General features: G+C 39.7%; 1 protein-coding gene across 9 annotated transcripts in view; it reads left to right on the forward strand.

The window, feature by feature from the left end:
- The window catches only part of CCDC171 (coiled-coil domain containing 171), a 344,777-nt gene that overhangs the window by 35,311 nt on the left and 288,324 nt on the right, over nt 1–21,142 (forward strand). The window lies entirely within an intron of this gene.

A 21,142-nucleotide genomic window follows, 5' to 3' on the forward strand; every position in this document is an offset into this window, starting at 1 on the left:
AAATTTCCATTATTTCTTCTATTAATTTGTGATAAGACAGTTTTTCTACACAAAATGACATTGAAATGTAGTCTTTATATAGATGTCAAAGGTATGTGTTCTTTACAGAATGAAAAATGTTCACCTAAAATAAATTTTACAGTTGCTTTTTGTGTTAGGAAAAGTTTTATAAGACGCAGGTGGCCCCAAACCTGTACAGAATAGGAGGCACCTATTTCTTTAAGAGTGAAATCTGGCAGTAAACAGTGGAAGTACTGAATTTGTTGCATATGTAAGTGTTGAGAATACCAACGGTATCACATATTTCCCAAACCTTTGTTCCTTGGGCAATGCTTTTCTTCCCAGTCACTCCCTCTGTGAAAGCTGTAAAGATAGTTACTCTTTAGACCTCTTGGTATTTTTAGAGTCTGCTTATAATTTTGTAGTTAGTTAGTCCTCTCATTCAGTCAGTCACTTGTTCCTTTATTCATTCCCTAAGTACTTGCTGACTTCCTGCTGTGGGTCCTGAGGATATAAAATTGATTAAAATATGATTTCTTTCCTAAAGGATCTTTCAACATGGAGAGGCATATAAAGAGAGGAGAAAATATTGTAATATAATACAATTTTAAAGAAAATGCTATAGGGTCATAAAAGAGAAATGAATTTCCTGGGAGTTTGGGGGAAAGTTATCACAGAGCAGAGGGCATTTGAGCTGTTATTGATAATTGTCTTCATGGTTACCTAAAACAAACTAGTACACATAAGTAAATGAAAATAACCTCTTTATTTTTGAATACTCAGAAATTTCCACTACTACCAGTCGGAAGCCCCAAATTTATAAAATATATTGCAGAGACCTGTATTTAAATGTGTAGATGATATGATTTTAATACAGTTTCCTGATCAATCCTCTAAATCTCACATGAAATATATATGGTTCAATCAGACTTTATATTATGAAGTATTAAGGGAATTTGGAATTCTTTGTCAATCTTTAATTATCATGTGTGGTAAGAATAGGAATATATTCCTTAGGTTACTACCACCTGTGAGATAGATTTTTTTGTATTCCATAACTGAAATGTTCAGAACTCTGTCTCTTAATTCCTTGGCCTTTTTATTTTAACAAAAGAAAACTGCTTTTCCTTTTATAAAGCAAGCTTAGAAATCTTTTAGATTTTAAAAAAGCCTTTTTTTTTTTTAAACAACTTGATTGAGGGCTAGATGAAAATTCTCTCCTCTCTCTATTGGCTGTTGATGGGTTTAGGTTTCATCCTATAATTAGGTGTTAGTATCACATAGTGTTCTTTTGTGTAACTCTCCAAGGGAATTCAGTTTTTAAAATAAGTTTAAAAAAAACCTCAATGAAGCCCCATCTTAAACAGACAAAGCTGGTACAATATTTCTCTCATCTGGGCTTTAGAATTCAGGCTTGTATAAAAGAAAAATCTTAATTTTATGCCATGTCTCCTTTCTTACCCAGTATTGAAGTGATAAATAGAGGTGTACTTCTCTGGAATATTAAAGGGGATTCTTAATGGAGTTATCTCATTTTAAAAAAGCGTTTTTCATTTTTTAAAATTCATGTCCTCTTTTGATAAACATAAAAATTCCATGCTTCTCTTGGCATTCTTTGAAATTTCAAAACAAAGCAAAGCCATAGTAATTTTAGAATGACGTAATATTTGATCTTGGGAAAATGTTATTTTATGTTTTGCTTCTATTTATTTAAATTATTTATGTGTTTGTTTCTGCAGTAGCAGTGAAAACTTTGAGGATGCTTATTAGCCATGAGCTTTACTACTGTAGGCAGTGTGAGACATGCGGTGGTAAATTGCCACGTTCTTTCCTTTGTCATTTTTATAGTTTACTTCAATGTATAACTCATCAGTAGAATTAAAAGCATTTAGAAGATGAATGTATGTTTTCATATTTATTTTATTTCCAAAATTCTGTAACTAAGCCAGGGAATAAAGTGACCCTTTCCTCATTCACTGGCTAAATTTGATTTATATATCTAGTGATCAAGTGAGGTGAGAGCTTGTGATGGCAGAGGAGCGTGGGAAATGTTCATTGAAAATAATACCACAGACTGAAGGCGGAAGAGGAAGAGTTGGGGGTGGTGGTAAAGGAAGATATCAGACTAGGTGTGGGATCAGATTGGGCATTTGTCAGTGGGATGTGTGCTAAGACAGCAGTTAGGGATGGGGTATACAGCATGTCAGCATGACCGGGTAAGTGCAGCTGTGATCCAGGGACAACTTGGAGTTTGTTGCATGGAAAGGAAGTATTTCGGAATTTTGTCTTAAATGATCTAAGGTAGCAAGGAGTTTTTCTTTGTAGTTTCCTGGGAAACCGTCCACTGGTGCCCTGTGTAAGCAAATGATGTAGAAAGTGAGTCTGGCGCTGGTACTGCCTGTTATTTCCAAACATTCCTTAATAGTCAATTATATCTTATCAATAGTCAAACATATATCAATGTAAGTCAAACATATATCAATATATCAGTGCTATGCTATGCTAAGTCACTTCAGTCGTGTCCGACTCTGTGCGACCCCATAGACGGCAGCCCACCAGGCTCCCCCCGTCCCTGGGATTCTCCAGGCAAGAACACTGGAGTGGGTTGCCATTTCCTTCTCCAATGCATGAAAGTGAAAAGTGAAAGTGAAGTCGCTCAGTCGTGTCCGACTCCCAGCGACCCCATGGATTGCAGCCTAACAGGCTCCTCCGTCCATGGGATTTTCCAAGCAAGAGTACTGGAGTGGGGTGCTATTGCCTTCTCCGCAATATATCAATATCTTATATCAATGGTCAAACATATCTTAATAGTCAATTTATAGAAATAAAATACATTGTTCTCATTGTAAAAATGCCTCCAATATAAGGGAACTTTAAAACAGAAAGTAGAGGTCTGCCCTGTTACTCTGCCCACTCCAGTCCTACCCCTCATCTAAGGGTATATAAACATATAATTACTTAAATATGCCTCAGTAATACTCAGTGTCCATCTTTTAATTCTTGCGTTATTCTTGTAGTGCTTGCGAGCTTTTCTGTTACGTTTCTGTTTTCCTAATACGTTTAACAAATTCCTTATTGATCTATATTTTATTTCCTTCAAAATTTTTTACTTCACTTTAAAATGAATGATTCACCAACATCCTTGCCTGTGTCTTCGGGCTGTCATACAAGTGATTCACCTGTGTAAATGCCTAGAAGTATAATTGCTGAATCTTCACGTTTTATAACTGTGATAGGTATTACATAAAGTAACCAGTGAGCACTGTTTTTGATTGTCGAACTGTGCTGACTTTGGGGATTTAGAGAGATAACCATGTACTGGACTAAGGTTGTAACTATATCTATGTTATTTTATTTCATAGGTTAGGAAGGAGGAGTACTTTAACTCTGATATGTTCTAACTATTTGAATCCTTCAGACTTGAAACCTTATTTTGGAGTTCAAGAAATATTGTTTATATAAGTGCATATAAAGAATTACACTTTCGGGGCTATGTTTCTGGAAGATGTGGAAAGAAAGGAAGTTTATTTTCTAACAGCACAGTGTGGTTTACTTTGATGTTAAATGTCAGTTCAAAAACAAACTCCAGTTTAAAATATTTTAAGTTCAACACCTCCCTCTAGTGGAAAAAAAAACTCACTCAATCTCCCCTGCCTTTCAGTTAGTCAGTTCAATTGCTCAGTCATGTCTGACTCTTTGCAACCCCATGGACTGCAGCACGCCAGGCTTCCCTGTCCATCACCAACTCCTGGAGCCTACTCAAAATCATGTCCATTGCGTCGGTGATGCCATCCAACCATCTCATCCTCTATTGTCCCCTTCTCCTCCCACCTTCAGTCTTTCCCAGCATCAGGGTCTTTTCCAATGAGTCAGTTCCTCACATCAGGTGGCCAGAGTATTGGAGATTCAGCTTCAGCATCAGTCCTTCCAGTGAATATTCTGGACTGATTTCCTTTAGGATTAACTAGTTTGATTTCCTTGCAGTCCAAGGGATGCTCAAGAGTCTTCTCCAACATCACAGTTCTACCCTTAATGTGATTTAATTAAGTTGGGATCACCGACTTGATGGACATGAGTTTGAGCAAGCTGTGGGAGTTGGTTATGGACAGGGAAGCCTGGGGTACTGCAGTCCATGGGGTCTCAAAGAGTCAGACACGATTGAGCGACTGAACTGAACTAACGTGATTTAATTTGTTGCACACACAGACACACACTCACTCACTATAGGAATCCAAGTATCTTTGGTTTGATTAGAAAATAAATTCTGTGACAAAAAAATTAAAAAATTTATTTGGGAGGAGGCAAGTTAATTTGGATGTATAACTGCATGAGGTATTTTATAGTTCTTTTGTAATTTTCTTACAGTATACTAACGCATATATATGGAATTTAGAAAGATGGTAACAATAACCCTGTGTACGAGACAGCAAAAGAGACACCGATGTATAGAACAGTCTTATGGACTCTGTTGCAGAGGGAGAGGGTGGGAAGATTTGGGAGAATGGCATTGAAACATGTATAATATCATGTATGAAATGAGTTGCCAGTCCAGGTTCGATGCACGATACTGGATGCTTGGGGCTAGTGCACTGGGACAACCCAGAGGGATGGTATGGGGAGGGAGGAGGGAGGAGGGTTCAGGATGGGGAACACATGTATACCTGTGGCGGATTCATTTTGATATTTGGCAAAACTAATACAATTTGTAAAGTTTAAAAATAAAATTAAATTAAAAAAAAAAAAGAAAATAAATTTTCTTGTATATTATAATGCACCCCAGACATGGATTATATTGATTAAACCATATACCTGTAACAAGTATCTGAACATATAAAAATTAATAGGGATTAATGTATAATTAATTAATACCCAATATAGCCAATCAATACCATTAATATTGCCAACATTTACCATCTAGATTATTTAGTGTTTGTCATGTTTGCCTAAGAATTCATAACAGACACATTTTATATCACTGAAGACTGAATCATTCACTAGCACCCCACCCCCACAAGATAACCATCCTTCTGAAGTTGGTGTTTAACTTTGTCTGTAAACATTGATGATATATATATTTTTATAGTATTTTGTGTATTTAAAAGAGATGCATGCAGTATCACACAGTATGAGTCTTTGTCCAACTTTTCTCCCCTCTTATGTTTTTGAGGTTTAGCCTAGTTAATAAACTATCTCTGGTTCATTCAATTTAACTGATCTGTAGTGATTTATCATAGCATAATCATCCATTACAGGGTTGATTGAAATTTAATTTCTTTCTAAGTTTCAGTTATTTCAGGCAATGCTTCCATAAACATCAAATATTTTTATGTGGGATGTATTTAGTGTATTTGCAATTATTAGATAAAATATATGCTAAGTTATTTTCCCAAGTGGTTGTATCAATTTGAGAGAAGACTTTCTGTTCCCTTGAAGTCTCTTGAACCCTTGGTATTTTTCAGATTTAATTTCTTTTGCATTAGAATGTGTGTGAAATTTCTCTTGCTTAAATTTCTGTTTCCCTGACATTGCTCATGTTATGTTTATTGGTCATTCATGTTTCTTCTTTTGTGAACCGCAATTTTATTTTTTCCCCTTTATCCTTTTTGTTTGTATATTCTTATTGATTTATAGGAGTTTCAAATACATTTGATAACTTGGTTACTTAAATCCCATGGCAAACATCTTTTTCCTCTTTGTGGAGACATGGAAACAATTTACATTGTGTGCAGTTTTAAATTTTAATGTAGTTGAATGTATCAGTATTTTCTTTTATTGATAGTACTTTTTTATGTCTTATATAACCTAAAGTCATAAAGAAAAAATATTTTTCTGTATAGAGCATGAAGGAAGGTTTAATTTTATTTTTTTCCATATGGATAACCAAATGTCTCTACTAGTCATTCACCTGTCTATGCTGTTACCACTTATTGATTTAAAATGTCATCTGTGTCATATATCAGGTTCCTTCATAAAATCTACAGTTTGTTTCCTGGTGCTTTGTTCTGTTTCACTTACATGTTGTTCTGTTTCACTTACCTGTAGATCTGTTTCTAAATCAATACTAAATTGTTTTATTTGCCATGGCTTTAGAGTAATTCTTGATATCAGATAGAGCAAACTCCCTTCTGCATATTCTTAATATATTTTCTGAGGGAGTGGGGAGGAGAGTTATTCTTAGCCTTTTAATCTTCCATGTGAGTTTGAGAATTGACATGTTATTTATATTCCACCAAGAAACCTTGTTGTAATTTTATTGGAATTGAATTGGATTTATAGGACAGTTTGCCATAAATTGACATCCTTAATTTCTTCTGCTTTCCACTCTTTTTTTTTTTTTCTGTTTTTGAAGAGATTTCTTCAATTTTATATCACAACTTTTCTATTAAATTCTCTTTCTGCTTTTAAATTTTTTAATTTCCAAGAGTTGTTTCTTGTTCTTTGACTATAGTTTTATATAGTAGACTCTTCTTGTTTCATGTTTCTAATACCTTATTTTAACTCTGTGGATGAAAGTCATACTTGTTCTGAAGGTGGTTCCCCTCCCCCTGCCTCCCTAGATTGTCTTTGTTTTCTCCGAGTGTTTGATCCCGTTTGTCTGAATTTCACACGAAAAGCTTTCCTCAAATGTCTGGTGATCCTTGTCTGTGTGTTCATGTTTAAGAAAGAAGCACTAAAAAGCTGGTAGAAAGCTCTTGTTGTGTGTGGAGCCCTTCCATTTAATTGGAGAACCTTTAAAAGGCCGGAGTCTGTAGCTTTTTCCCCTCGGCCTGGTTATTTCCCCACAAAGGAGCCTTCTGGTCTCTTCCTTGTCCTTATAGTACCTTGAGTGTAGGAGTCAATGTTCTGGGAGCTGAAGAAAGAAACAGAGCTGTGAGGTCTCATCCCCCACAATTTCCCAGTCTCCTCCAATTTTTAATAAAGTGTCTTATCCTGTCCTTCAGTTGGGTCTGGTTTTCATGACCTCAGAACCTTTTTGGATCAGCCTTATTGGTTTGCAAATAAACTCTTTTTCCAGAATGGAGAGGGCCCTTTGTCTGGGAGGGAGTTGGCAGAGGAGATCTGAGAACAGAGCTAACTGCTGCTTATAGAGGCTTCCAACAGTGTTCTGTGTTCACTGCCACTCCATGGCTTGGCTTCAGGGGTAATTCCTGCTTCCAATTTCTGATTTTTTTTTTTTTATGGATATGAATTCAACTTGCTATTAGGCCCTGCCTTTTTTGAGTATTTAGCAAAGTTGAGAAAGCTGAAACCCATCACTTAATCACTTGTCCATTTATTTTCCATCTTCCAAATTCGCTTTTGACATCTGTTGGCTGTCATCTCTTCTATCACTCACTTTTATTCTGTCTTCATTTAAGTGGGGTTTCAGGAGCAAGCAGAGATGATTGCATAGGTTTGATCCAGTCAACTTAAGTGGTGATATCCTCTTTCTACTTATGACTTTTTGAGACCTTACAGTTTTATTTCATATTTGAGTTCTGGTTTTACGGAATGTTTTTAGTATGAAAAGCAGCCAGGGTGTTGGGTTTCATAGCTATAGTTCTTTTTTTCTTTCCAGTTTTACTGAAACATAATTGATTCTCCTCCTCCTCCTCCTGCATGCATGCTCAGTCCTGTCCCGTTCTTTACGACACTGTGGACTGTAGCCTGCTAGGCTCCTCTGTCCATGAAATTTCCCAGGCAAGAATACTGGAGTGAGTTGCCATTTGCTACTCCAGGGGATCTTCCAGACCCAGGGATTGAACCCGTGTTTCTTGTATCTCCTGAATTGGCAGGCAGATTCTTGACTACTGCACCACCTGGGAATCCCAATACAATATGGTGTTGTTAACTGTAGTCATCATGCATACATCATATCTTAATATTCAATTTATAGCATTTTTATAAATTTTTTATGGCATAAGTATTACAGTCTTTCCATAATACTGTATTGGAAACATTGTTGAATTAAAAAAAAGCACTTAACTTGTGATGATGGACTGATACTCATTTTCTCCATTTACAAGAGACAGACATATGGTATGGTAATGTAATTCTTTGAAAGCAAAGTCACAAAACAGTCAGAAAACTAGCTCATTGTTAATTTTATATTAAATATCATTCACCTTGGGCTTCCCTGGTGGCTCAGCTAGTAAAGAATCCACCTGCAAATGTGGGAGACCTGGGTTTGATCCCTGGGTTAGAAAGATTCCGTTGGAGAAGGGATCAGCTGCTCACTCCAGTATTCTGGCCTGGAGAATTCCATGGAGTGTTTAGTCCGTGTGGTTGCAAAGAGTCAGATATGACTGAGTGACTTTCACTCACCTCATGTCTATTTCAGGATAGACTGTCTACTTCAGTACAGATCTTGCACATGATGTTCAACATGAATACGTAGTTAATGATGATGACCCAAAAGCATCTCATACAGTTCTAGCTCTACAGTTACTAGATTGTCACATGAAAACACATATACACAATAGGTAAGTTTATTAATGTGTGCATGTTGATTATTTCCTGTATGCATGTTGATGATTATTATTAAGTAGAAGTGAATCATCATAACGGTCTTCATCCTTGTCATCTTCATGGTGAGTAGGCTGAGGAGGAGAGGTTGGTGTTGCTGTCTCAGGGGTGGCAGAGGTGGGAGAGATGGAGAACAGGAAAGGGGAGACAAGAGAGGCAGGCGAACTTGGTGTAACTTTACAGAAATACATTGTCATTTCTGACTGCCATTTTTGCTTTTTCATTTTTCTAAAAACGTGTTTATATGATACCAACCTGTCTTTCATTGTTTGGTTTAGTTTCAGGACCCATGTCATAGAAGGTTCCATGTTGTAAAAGAAGTCCTTTGTTGTTCAGTCACTAATTCATGTTCAACTCTTTGCTACCCCATGGACTGCAGCACGCCAGGCCTCCCTGTCCCTCACAGAAGTCAAAAGCAGTCTTAAAACCAGCGTCAGTTTGTGTTCTGGCACTGCTTCTTCTATGTCATCTTCCTCATCATCTGAAACTGGTTTGGAAATACTCATCTCCGTCAAGTCATCTTCTGTTAATTCCTCTAGTGTGCTGTTTATCAGTCTTGAATTTCTCCAAGATCTATATCTTGAAACCCTTCACCGCCCCCCCCCCATCTTTTTTTTGCCCCGTATCTGTGATCTCTTTCATAATTTCCTTGATTGACTCGGTCATAAATTCTGTGAAGTCATGGATAACATCTGGACATAGTTTTCTCTAGCAGGATTTATTATTTCAGATTTGATGGCTTGGACATCTTTTCCTAATGATGGCATTTTTCAATGCTGTAATCCTTCCGGGCTTTTATGATGTTGTCTCTATCAGGGCTGTCTTCCATAGCATTAACCACCCTTTCTATAGAGTACCGTGTGTGGTGTTGTTCAGTCACCTAGTCGTGTCTGACTCTTTGCTACCCTATGGATTACAGCCTGCCAGCCCTCTCTGTCTGTCACCATCTCTCAGAGTTTGCCCAAGTTCATGTCCATTGCATTGGTCATGACATCCAACCATCTAATCCTCTGATTCCCTCTTTTCTTTCTCCCCTCAATCTGTCCAGCATCAGGGACTTTTCTAACGAGTCAGCTGTTCGCATCAGGTGATCAAAATACTGGAGCTTCAGCTTCAGTGTTAGTCCTTCCAATGAGTATTCAGGGTTGATTTCTTTTAAGATTGACTGATTTGATCTCTTTGCTTTCCAAGGGACTCTCTGGAGTCTTCTCCAGCATCACAGTTCAAAGGCATCAGTTCTTGGCGTTCTGCCTTCTTTATGGTCCAGCTCTCACAACCATACATGACCACTGGAAAGACCATAGCCTTGACTATATGGACCTTTGTCGGCAGAATGATGTCTCTGCTTTCAAACACACTGTCTAGGTTTGTCATAGCTTTCCTGCTAAGAAGCAGTTGTCATCTGATTTCATGGCTGCAGTCACCAGCCTCACTGATTTTTCCCAAAAGAGGAAATCTCTCACTACTTCCGTCTTTTCCCCTTCTATTTGCCATGACATAATGGGGCCTGATGCCATGATTGTAGCTTTTTAAATATTTAGTTTTAAGCAGACTTTTCCACTCTCCTCCTTCACCCTCAGCAGGAAGTTCTTTAGTTTCTGTTTGCTTTCTGCCATTTGAGTGTATCATTTGCATATCTGAAGTTGATGTTTCTCCTGCCAATCTTTATTCCAGCTTGTAACTCATCCAGCCTGGCATTTCTCATGATGTGCTCAGCATATAGATTAAATAAACAGGGTGACAACAGACAGTCCTGTCATACTCCTTTCTCAGTCGTGAGCCACTCGGTTGTTCCATACAGGGTTCTAACTGTTGCTTCTTGGCCCACATACAGATTTTCCAGGAAACAGGTAAGATGGTCTGGTATTCCCATCTCTTTAAGAGCTTTCACATTTTGTTATGATCCACACGGTCAAAAACTTTAGTGTAGTTGATGAAACCAGATGTTTTTCTGGAATTACCTTGCTTTCTCTATGATCCAGCAAATGTTGGCAATTTGATCTCTGGTTCCTCTGCCTTTTCTAAATATTTCTAAATAAATTCTAAAAACATTCCAGCTTGAATATCTGGAAGTTCTTGGTTCACGTTAATGCTGAAGCCTAGAATGCAAGATTTTCAACATGAGCTTACTAGCATGGGAGATAAGTGTAAGTGTCTGATGGTTAGAACATTCTTTAGTACTACCCTTCTTGGTAATTGGGATGAGGATTGACCTTTTCCTGTGGCCATTGCTGGGTCTTCCAGATTTGCTGACATATTGAGTGCAACATTTTGATAGCATCATCTTTCAGGATTTTGAATAGCTCTACTGGTGTTGGAGAAGACTCTTGAGAGTCCCTTGGACTGCAAGGAGATCCAACCAGTCCATCCTAAAGGAGATCAGTCCTGGGTGTTCATTGGAAGGACTGATGCTGAAGCTGAAACTCCAGTACTTTGGCCACCTCATGTGAAGAGTTGACCCTGATGCTGGGAGGGATTGGGGGCAGGAGGAGAAGGGGACGACAGAGGATGAAATGGCTGGATGGCATCACCGACTTGATGGACATGATTTTGAGTGAACTCCGGGAGTTGGTGATGGACAGGGAGGCCTGGCATGCTGTGATTCATGGGGTCGCAAAGAGTCGGACATGACTGAGCGACTGAACGGAACTGAACTGAACTGGAATTCCATCGCATCCACTAGCTTTATTGACAGCAGTGCTTCCTAAGGTCCACTTGACTTCACACTCCAAGATGTCTGGCTCTGGGTGACTGACCACACCATTGTGGTTATCTGGATCGTTAAGATCTTTTTTGTACAGTTCTATGTATTTTTCCCATTTCTTCTTGATCTTTTCTACTTCTTCTATATCTCTACTGTTTCTGTCTTGTATTGTACCCATCTTTGGGTGGGATGTTCCCTTGCTATTTCCAGTTTCCCCTTCTGTTGTTTTCCTCTATTTTTATGCACTGTTCATTGAAGAAGGCCTTCTTTTCTCCCCTTGCTGTTCTCTGGAACTCTGTGTTTAGTTGGGTGTACATTTCCTTTTCTCCCTTGCTTTTCACTTTTCTTCATTCTTCAACTATTTGTAAAGCCTCCTTGGATAACCACTTTTCCTTCTTACTTTTCTTTTTCATTGGGTGATTTGTTCGCTGCCTCCTGTAAAATATTACCAACCTTTGTCCATAGTTCCTCAGGCACACTGTTTACTAGCTCTCACCCCTTGAATCTGTTCATCACCTCCACTGCATATCATAGGGGATTTGATTTAAGTCGTACCTGGCTAGCTTAGTGGTTTCACCACTTTTTTTTAGTTTAAGACTGAATTTTGCTATGAGAAACTGATTATCTGAGCCACAGTTAGCTCCAGGTCTTGTTTTTGTTGACTGTGTACAGCTGTTCCATCTTTGGCTACAAAGAATTTAATCAGTTTGATTTCGCTATTGACCATTTGGTGATGTCCATGTATAAAGTCATCTCTTGTGTTGTTGAAAAAGGGTGTTTGCTATGAACAGTACATTCTCTTGGCAAAATTCAGTTAACCTTTGCCCTGCTTCATTTTTTACTCCAAGGCCAAACTGGCCTGTTACTCCAGGTATCTCTTGACTTCCTACTTCTGCATTTCAATCCCCAGTGATGATTATAACATCTTTTTTAAGCGTTAGTTCTAGGAGGTCTTCTAGGTCTTCATAGAACTGATCAACTTCAGCTTCTTTGGCGTTGGTAGTAGAGGCATAGGCCTGAATTGCTGTGAGGTTGAATGGTTTGCCTTGGGAATGAACCGAGATCATTCTGTCATTTTTTGAGGTTGCACCAAGTACTGCATTTTGGACTCTTGTTGACTTTGAGGGCTACTCCATTTCTTCTGTGGGAATCTTGCCCATAGTAGTAGATATAATGGTCATCTGAATTAAATTCGCCTGTTTCTGTCCATTTTAATTCACTGATTCCTAAGATGTTGATGTTTATTCTTACCATTTCCCGCTTGGCCACTTGCAGTTTACCTTGATTTATAGACCTAACATTCTAGGTTCCTATGCAATACTGCTCTTTGCAGCATCAGATTTTACTTCCATCACCAGACATAACCAGACACAGCTGAGCATCATTTCCACTTTGGCCCAGCTGCTTCATTCTTTCTGGGGCTTTAGTAGCATATTGGACATCTTCTGACCCAGAGGACTCATCTTTTGGAGTCATATCTTTTTGTCTTTTTTATACAGTTCATGAGGTTCTCACAGCAAGTATACTGGGGTGGTTTGCCATTCCCTCCTCCAGTGGATCACATATTGTCGGAACTTTCCACTATGACCCCTCCATCTTTGGTGGCTTTACATGGCATGGCTCATAGCTTCATTGAGTTATGCAAGCCCCTTCACCACAACAAGGCAGTGATTCATGAAGGGAATCTTATGACTGCCTGATGTAGAGCCTGAATTAGAGATGTTGTGTTTGGGGCAGGTAGACCATTTCAGTGTCTTTAGTGTTAAACATTTCTTTTTCTTTGGGATGGTCTTGGTCCCTATTTCCTATACAATGTCACAATGGACATATACAATGTCATATACAATGGAGGAGAGGAAACCTCCATCCATGGCTGTCTGAGGAGGCCTTACAAATAGCTGTAAAAAGAAGAAAAGCAAAAAGCAAAGGAAAAAAGGAAAGATATACCCATTTGAATGCAGAGTTCCAAAGAATAGCAAGGAGAGATGAGAAAGCCTTCCTCAGTGATCAGTGCAAAGAAATAGAGGAAAACAATAGAATGGGAAAGACTAGAGACCTGTTGAAGAAATGAGAGATACCAAGGGGACATTTCATGCAAAGATGGGCTCGATAAAGGACAGAAATGGTATGGACCTAACGGAAGCAGAAGATATTAAGAAGAGGCGGCAAGAATACATAGACGACTGTACAAAAAAGATCTTCACGATCCAGATAATCACTATGGTGTGATCACTCACCTAGAGCCAGATATCGTGGAATGTGAAGTCAAGTGGACCTTAGGAAGCATCACTAAGAACAAAGCTAGTGGAGATGATGGAATTCCAGTTGCGCTATTTCAAATCCTGAAAGATGATGCTGTGAAAGTGTTGTACTCGATATGCCGGCAAATTTGGAAAACTCAGCAGTGGCCACAGGACTGGAAAAGGACAGTTTTCATTCCAATCCCTAAGAAAGGCAATGCCAAAGATGCTCAAACTACCGCACAACTGTACTCATCTCACACGCTAGCAAAGTAATGCTCAAAATTCTCCAAGCCAGGCTTCAGCAATACGTGAACCGTGAACTTCCAGATGTTCAAGCTGGTTTTAGAAAAGGCAGAGGAACCAGAGATCAAATTGCCCACATCCACTGGATCATGGAAAAAGCAAGAGAGTTCCAGAAAAACATCTATTTCTGCTTTATTGACTATGCCAAAGCCTTTGACTGTGTGGATCACAATAAACTGTGGAAAATTCTGAAAGAGATGGGAATACCAGACCACCTGACCTGCCTCTTGAGAAACCTGTATGCAGGTCAGGAAGTAACAGTTAGAACTGGACATGGAACAACAGACGGGTTCCAAATAGGAAAAGGAGTACATCAAGGCTGTATACTGTCACCCTGCTTATTGAACTTATACGCAGAGTACATCATGAGAAATGCTGGGCTGGAAGAAGCACAAGCTGGAATCAAGATTGCCCGGAGAAATATCAAGAACCTCAGATATGCAGAGGACACCACCCTTATGGCAGAAAATGAAGAGGAACTAAAAGGCCTCTTGATGAAAGTGAAAGAGGAGAGTGAAAAAGTTGGCTTAAAGCTCAGTTCAGTTCAGTTTAGTCACTCAGTTGTGTCTGACTCTTTGCGACCCCATGAAGCGCAGCATGCTAGGCCTCCCTGTTCATCACCAACTGCTGGAGTCTACGCAAACCCACGGCCATTAGGTCGGTGATACCATTCAACCATCTCCATCCTCTGTCGTCTCCTTCTCCTCCTGCCCTAAATCTTTCCCAGCATCAGGGTCTTTTCAGATGAGTCAGCTCTTCGCATCAGGTGGCCAAAGTATTGGAGTTTCAGTTTCAACATCGGTCCTTCCAATGAACACCAAGGATTGATCTCATTTAGGATGGACTGGTTGGATCTCCTTGCAGTCCAAGGGACTCTCAAGAGTCTTCTCCAACACCACAGTTCAAAAGCATCAATTCTTTGGCACTCAGCTTTCTTTATAGTCCTACTCTCACATCCATACATGACCACTGGAAAAGCCATAGCTTTGACTAGGTGGACCATTGGCAAAGTAATGTCTCTGCTTTTGAATATGCTATCTAGGTTGGTCATAACTTTCCTTCCAAGGAGTAAGCATTTTTTAATTTCATGGCTGCAGTCACCATCTGCAGTGATTTTTGAGCCCCCCAAAATAAAGTCTCTCACTGTTTCCACTTTTTCCCCATCTATTTGCTGTGAAGTGATGGGACCTGATGCCATGATCTTAATTTTCTGAATGTTGAGCTTTAAGCTAACATTTTCACTCTCTTCTTTTACCTTCATCAAGAGGCCTTTTAGTTCCTCTTCATTTTCTGCCGTAAGGGTGGTGTCCTCTGCATATCTGAGGTTCTTGATATTTCTCCGGGCAATCTTGATTCCAGCTTGTGCTTCTTCCAGCCCAGCATTTCTCATGATGTACTCTGCGTATAAGTTCAATAAGCAGGGTGACAGTATACAGCCTTGATGTACTCCTTTTCCTATTTGGAACCCGTCTGTTGTTCCATGTCCAGTTCTAACTGTTACTTCCTGACCTGCATACAGGTTTCTCAAGAGGCAGGTCAGGTGGTCTGGTATTCCCATCTCTTTCAGAATTTTCCACAGTTTATTGTGATCCACACAGTCAAAGGCTTTGGCATAGTCAATAAAGCAGAAATAGATGTTTTTCTGGAACTCTCTTGCTTTTTCCATGATCCAGTGGATGTGGGCAATTTGATCTCTGGTTCCTCTGCCTTTTCTAAAACCAGCTTGAACATCTGGAAGTTCACGGTTCACGTATTGCTGAAGCCTGGCTTGGAGAATTTTGAGCATTACTTTGCTAGCGTGTGAGATGAGTACAGTTGTGCGGTAGTTTGAGCATCTTTGGCATTGCCTTTCTTAGGGATTGGAATGAAAACTGTCCTTTTCCAGTCCTGTGGCCACTGCTGAGTTTTCCAAATTTGCCGGCATATCGAGTACAACACTTTCACAGCATCATCTTTCAGGATTTGAAATAGCGCAACTGGAATTCCATCATCTCCACTAGCTTTGTTCTTAGTGATGCTTCCTAAGGTCCACTTGACTTCACATTCCACGATATCTGGCTCTAGGTGAGTGATCACACCATAGTGATTATCTGGATCGTGAAGATCTTTTTTGTACAGTCGTCTATGTATTCTTGCCGCCTCTTCTTAATATCTTCTGCTTCCGTTAGGTCCATACCATTTCTGTCCTTTATCGAGCCCATCTTTGCATGAAATGTCCCCTTGGTATCTCTCATTTTCTTCAAGAGGTCTCTAGTCTTTCCCATTCTATTGTTTTCCTCTATTTCTTTGCACTGATCACTGAGGAAGGCTTTCTCATCTCTCCTTGCTATTCTTTGGAACTCTGCATTCAAATGGGTATATCTTTCCTTTCGCTTCTCTTATTTTCACAGCTATTTGTAAGGCCTCTTCAGATAGCCATTTTGCTTTTTTGCATTTCTTTTTCTTAGGGATGGTCTTGATCCCTGTCTCCTGTACAGTGTCACCAACCTTCATCCATAGTTCATCAGGCACCCTGTCTATCAGATCTAGTCCCTTAAATCTATTTTTCACTTCCACTGTGTAGTCATAAGGGATTTGATTTATGTCATACCTGAGTGATCTAGTGGTTTTCCCCACTTTCTTCAGTTTAAGTCTGAATTTGGCTATAAGGAGTTCATGATCTGAGCCAGCTCCCAGTCTTGTTTTTGCTGACTGTATAGAGCTTCTCCATCTTTGGCTGCAAAGAATATAATGAGTCTGATTTTGGTTCTGACCATCTGGTGATGTCCCTGTGTAGATTCTTCTCTTGTGTCGTTGGAAGAGGGTATTTGCTATGACCAGTGCGTTCTTGGCAGAACTCAATTAGGCTTAGCCCTGCTTCATTTTGTACTCCAACGCCAAATTTGCCTGTTACTCCAGGTGTTTCTTGATTTCCTACTTTTGCATTCCAGTCCTCCATAATGAAAAGAACATCTTTTTTGGGTATTCATTCTAGAAGGTCTTGTAGGTCTTTATAGAACCATTGAGCTTCAGCTTCTTCAGCGTTGCAGGTCAGGGCCTAGACTTGGATTACCATGAGATTGAATGGGTTGCCTTGGGAATGAACAGAGATCATTCTGTCGTGTTTGAGATTGCATCCAAGTACTGCGTTTTGGACTCTTCTGTTGATTATGATGGCTACTTCATTTCTTCTGAGGGATTCCTGCCCACAGTGGTAGATAAAATGCTCATCAGAGTTAAATTCACCCATTCCAGTCAATCTTAGTTCACTGATTCCTGGAATGTTGATGTTCAGTCTTGCCATGTACTGTTTGACCACTTCCAATTTGCCTTGATTCATGGACCTAACATTCCAGGTTCCTAAGCAGTATTGCTCTGTACAGCATCGAACCTTGCTTCTATCACCAGTCCCATCCACAACTGGGTCTTGTTTTTGCTTTGGCTCCATCCCTGTATTCTTTCTGGAGTTATTTCTCCACTCTTCTCCAGGAGCATAATGGGCACCTACCAACCTGGGGAGTTCATCTTTCAGTGTCCTATCTTTTTGCCTTTCTTAGTGTTCATGGGGTTCTCAAGGCAAGAATACTGAATGTGGTTTGCCATTCCCTTCTCCAGTGGATCACACTCTCTCAGACCTGTGCACATTCAGAAGACTAAGATCATGGCTTTGTGTCCCATCACTTCATGGCAAATAGATGGGGAAACAGTGGAAACAGTGACAGACTTTTTTGTAGGGGGGCTCCAAAATCACTGAAGATGGTTACTGCAGGATTGAAATTAAAAGACGCTTACACCTTGGGAGGAAAGTTATGACCAACCTAGATAGCATATTAAAAAGCAGAGACATTACTTTACCAACAAAGGTCCGCCTAGTCAAGGCTATGGTTTTTCCAGTAGTCATGTACGGATGTGAGAGTTGGAGTATATGAAAGCTGAGCCCTGAAGAATAGATGCTTTTGAACTGTGGTGTTGGAGAAGACTCTTGAGAGTCCCTTGGACTGCAAGGAGATCCAACCAGTCCATCCTAAAGGAGATCAGTCGTGGGTGTTCTTTGGAAGAACTGATGTTGAAGCTGAAACTCCAGTCCTTTGGCCACCTGATATGAAGAACTGACTCACTGGAAAAGACCCTGATGCTGGGAAAGTTGAAGGTGGGAGGAGAAGGGGATGACAGAAGATGAGATGGTTGGGTGGCATCACCTACTCAATGGACATGAGTTTGAGTAAATTCCAGGAGTCGGTGATGGTCAGGGAGGCCTGGCGTGCTGCAGTCTGTGGAATCGCAAAGAGCTGGACACAACTGATCCACTGAACTGAACTGAGTGTTAAACATATGGGGTTCTGGGTGGCCAGGGGCAGCTTGTTCAATGACAAGACAACTTTAAAAGGCAGTCACTTACTTGGCAAGGCATTTCCTGACTTTAAGGACAAAGCATCTATGGACCCAATCCAGAAAACGTATTCTTGTTGTTTAGGCCTTCTCGTTGTACAACCAAGGGACTGTCAGCTCAGGGGTTTGCAGCTTTATAGATAAGAGCAGAACTGATCATAAAATCCAACTTCATTTGCACAGAGCAGTAAAGTTAGTCTGTCCCTTCCTGCCTTAAACCCTATATGCTTGCTTCTCTTCCTTATGAATAAATGTCATTTAGGTATTTTTTCCAGAATGAGGCATTTTGGTCTGCATTAAAAACCTGTTCAGGCAGATATCCTTTCTCCTCAATGATTTTCTTTTTTTTTAAACTGAATTATAGTTGATTACAATGTTGTGCTAATTTGTGCTGTACAACAAAGTGGCTTAAAATAATTTAAAAGTGATTTTAAAAATATATATACATTTAAAAAATATTCTTTTCCATTATGGTTTATCCTAGGAGATTGGATATATTTGTAGTTTCCTGTGCTGTATAACAGAACGTTGTTTATCCATTCTAAATGCAATAGTTTCTATCTAGCAACCCCAGCCTCCCAGTCCATGCCTCACCTGCCCCCTCCTCCTTAGCAACAAGTCTGTTCTCTGTGTCTGTGCGTCTGTTTCTGTTTTGTAGATCACTTCATTTGGGCCATATCTTAGTCCTCAGTGATTTTCTTAAAGGCATCTGGAAACTTATCTGCTGCCTCTCAGTTGTCAGAAGTTGCTTTTCTTGTTATCTTTGCATTTTTTAAAGCCAAACCTCATTTTAAAATTATCAGACCATTCTTTGCTGGCATTAAAACTCTCCAGCTTGAGATCCTTCGCCTTTCTTTTGCTTTAAGAAGTCATACAGTGACTTGGCTTTTTTCTCTAACCATGTTAGAGTCTATAGGTGTGGCTTTCTTAGAGCAATGCCGCACCCACCTAAAAGCTGCCTTTTCAGTATAAGATAAAAAAGGTATATCGCCAAAAGTGCAAAGTTTTCATACCTGCTCTTGTAGCTGCAGCCATGGCATCACTGATTTCTTTTTCTTTTATAGGGGTCCCTACACTAGATTGATTTATCTTGAAATGGCAGGCAGTCACAGCTATAGACCTGAAGCTATGGTGCCTATCAAACAGTTCAACTTTTTCTTGTTATGTCATGATTTTTCTTTGCTTCTAGAGAGCACTTCCAACATCAGTAATGGTACTTTATATGGGTCCTGTGGTGTTATTCAGGGTTTACAGTATTGCACTAAGCACAGTGAAAAAGTGAGAATTGAGAGAGAGAGAGAGAGATTGATCAATCACTTTTTGCTGCAGTATGAAACTTACTGCAAAGATGAATTGCTCATGTGGAGATGACTAGCATCAGGCCCATTTTAAGCAGATGCTTATAACATTTGAGCTCACTTGAGCAATGCAACAGGAGGTGGATACAAAATTATTACAGTCATACACTATGATTACAGTTAATCTTATGGAGTTATAACACTGCATCTTTATGTTTACATTTCACTGGAATGTGAGGCCATGTACAGTCTTTATGTGCGTGCTGCTGCTGCTGCTAAGTCGCCTCAGTCATGTCCGACTCTGTGCGACCCCATAGACGGCAGCCCACCAGGCTCCCCCGTCCCAGGGATTCTCCAGGCAAGAACACTGGAGTGGGTTGCCATTTCCTTCTCCAGTGCATGAAAGTGAAAAGTGAAAGTGAAGTCGCTCAGTCGTGTCCGACTCTTTGCGACCCCATGGACTGCAGCCTACCAGGCTCCTCCGTCCATGGGATTTTCCAGGCAAGAGTACTGGAGGGGGGTGCCATCGCCTTCTCCACTCTATGTGCATAAGTTTTGATAAATTTTAATTTTTAATGATAGATTTATGTATATTTTACAGTGGTAAATGATAAAATGGACTAGAATCTACATCTGTTTTATGCATTCTTGACATACCTAACTTAATTTTTTTTTTTTTTTCTGTTTCTAGGCTATGCAATTTGTAAAGTTTTTCAAATTGTCACAAATCTCCAAAAAATTATCCAAAGTATTTATTGAAAAAAATTATGTAGAAGTGGACCCATGCAGTTCAAACACATACCCATGTTGTTCCAGAGCCAACTGTATATATAATATATACACACATACATCTGTCTGCTATATACCATATTTTTTTTAATCTGTTTATCCACTGATGGACATTAAGGTTATTTCCATGTCTTGGCTGTTATATAAGACTATTGATTTTCAAGGCCACCAGGGGTTGGAGGAGTGGAGTGTGGAATTAGGGCAAGTTTAAATGTCACAAAACTTGCTGTTCTTACTGAGATGCAGATGATTTTATATAGATCAAATGCTTCTTAGGTAAATTGTAAGCCTTTGGTTAATTTCTAGTTATGAAAAAATTTGATCTTGATTTTTTTTTTCCAGTGTTCTTTTTTTAATTTTTAAAGTTTATTTATATCTATGGCTGTGCTGGGTCTTTGCTGTTGCCCGCGGGCTCTCTCTAGTCTTGGGGAGCAGAGGCTGGTGGCTTCTCTCGTGCAGCATGGGCTCTAGGCACACAGGCTTCAGGAGTTGAGACCCGTGGGCTCTGGAGTGTTGGCTCAGCAGTTGTGGCGCCTGAGCTTAGTTGCTCTGCAGCATGTGGAATCTTCCCAGACTAGGGACGGAGCCCATGTCCCCTGCACTGGCAGGCAGATTCTTATCCACTGTACCACCAAGGAAGTCCTTGCCAGCGTTCTGTAGCTGTAATGGAGGAAAGAATTTTTGGTGGTCCTTACTCTGCCTTTCTGGAACTATTTATGTTCTCTGAAGATATTCTGAAGTTTTCTTCTCTTTGTATATATTCCTCTCAGGGAATGTTTTTTGTCCTCCCCGTTTGATTTAGAACTCACCTTTTATGTTGGGGAATTTTTAAAATATCACGTTTTCTTGTGTTTAAGAGTGAGGGACTAAAAAACTTATTGGAAGCTTTTCAGTATTAGCTCTTTCAACCTTGATCTTTGCTGTAGGATTAT

This window comes from Bison bison, unplaced genomic scaffold (genome assembly GCF_000754665.1).
Source record: "Bison bison bison isolate TAMUID 2011002044 unplaced genomic scaffold, Bison_UMD1.0 scf7180017864376, whole genome shotgun sequence".
Classification (NCBI taxonomy): Eukaryota; Metazoa; Chordata; class Mammalia; order Artiodactyla; family Bovidae; genus Bison; species Bison bison.